Consider the following 1526-nt stretch of genomic DNA (forward strand, 5'->3'; position numbering starts at 1 on the left):
ATTATTATTATTATTATTATTATTATTATTATTATTACTAGACTTAAAACGCATCTTTATTCTATGTCCTTTCCAGATTTTTAATTTATGGATTAGTGTTGTTATCTTGGATTTTAATTTATATTTTATTTCATACTTTACTGTATTTTATGATTGTTTTGTACAGCATTTTGGTCAGTGTAAGCTGAATTTAAATGTGCTCTATAAATAAAATTTACTTACTTACGTTGCCTATTATTATTATTATTATTATTATTATTATCAAAAATTGTATCATTTAAAACTGTTGCAGTCCAGCAGAAAAGCAGAAAAGCACAGGCCAATGCTTTTTTCCCCTCGCGTTTTCATGTACTGCGAGCAAGCATAGCTATTTTGGTCGAACGAGGGCGCTCACTCAGAGGAGATGTGCTGACAGGCGTTCGAGTAGGCTGTATTTCCCTCATCCAGCACACCCGATGACATTACATTCATTACCTCTAACTAAATCAGCTGTCATACGTTTACTATCGAATAAACCGGACCGACGAGCACTGAAGCCATATAATACTTATTGGTGCGACTAGACTTCTGCAGCCTCAAGGTGAGTGCGCATCATCCTGGCCGCATTCTTACAAAGCGTCAGAAAACGAGCTAACGTTGACTTGTCACAGTCACAGCTATTATGTATAACTATTAATTATTTCTATATAATCTCTTAAATTGCTCTGTCTTTTATTCTATATAACGCGCAACCTGTACATTCAAGCAACAAACCTTCTTGCGCGAACGAGCAGTAGCCTAATAGCCTATATTTGTTGTCATTTAGTATCTTTATAAAGCGAAAATTACACATGGAAATGTGGAAATAAGGAAATGTTTAAAAAAAATAATTACAAAAAAATATAATAATAATAATAATAATAATAATAGTAGTAGTAGTAAGTAAGTAAATTTTATTTATAGAGCACATTTAAATTCAGCTTACACTGACCAAAATGCTGTACAAAACAATCATAAAATACAGTAAAGTATAAAATAAAATATAAATTAAAATCCAAGATAACAACACTAATCCATAAATTAAAAATCAGGAAAGGACATAGAATAAAGATGCGTTTTAAGTCTAGTAATAATAATAATAATAATAATAATAATAATTGTCTGGACTACCTTTCTATGACGTGTTTTATGTTTTTAAATAGTAAATTGTATTTCTATTGTTACAATAACTAAAACATTAACATTTCTTCAGGAAATTCATCCAGTGTGCTCGAAACAGAATAATAACCATGTCACTGTATCCATCTCTAGAAGACATGAAGGTGGATAAGTTCATGAAGGTTGGACATTGATTTATTTATGTGTGTATGTATGTATGTATGTATGTGTATGTGTGTATTTAAAACTATATATCTATCTATCCAAAATGCTAACCCACCGCCCCCACAACCCCCCATTTTATGTAGGCACAGAACACCCCTACTGCGAGCCCATTAAAGGCTTTACCTCTTCCAGAACCTGAGCCTTACTATGATGCAAAATCTGAA

At 31.8% G+C, this 1526-nt stretch overlaps 1 long non-coding RNA gene across 1 annotated transcript; it reads left to right on the forward strand.

Annotated features, from left to right (window-relative positions):
• Window positions 1–251: 251 nt before the first annotated feature.
• On the forward strand, window positions 252–1526 carry LOC107730138 (uncharacterized). The gene is made up of 3 exons (XR_001638657.1): window positions 252–580; window positions 1232–1319; window positions 1446–1526. It is a non-coding gene; the product is annotated as an uncharacterized LOC107730138 (long non-coding RNA).

The sequence above is a fragment of the Sinocyclocheilus rhinocerous genome, unplaced genomic scaffold (assembly GCF_001515625.1).
Source record: "Sinocyclocheilus rhinocerous isolate Xijiao unplaced genomic scaffold, SAMN03320098_v1.1 scaffold36, whole genome shotgun sequence".
Classification (NCBI taxonomy): domain Eukaryota; kingdom Metazoa; phylum Chordata; class Actinopteri; order Cypriniformes; family Cyprinidae; genus Sinocyclocheilus; species Sinocyclocheilus rhinocerous.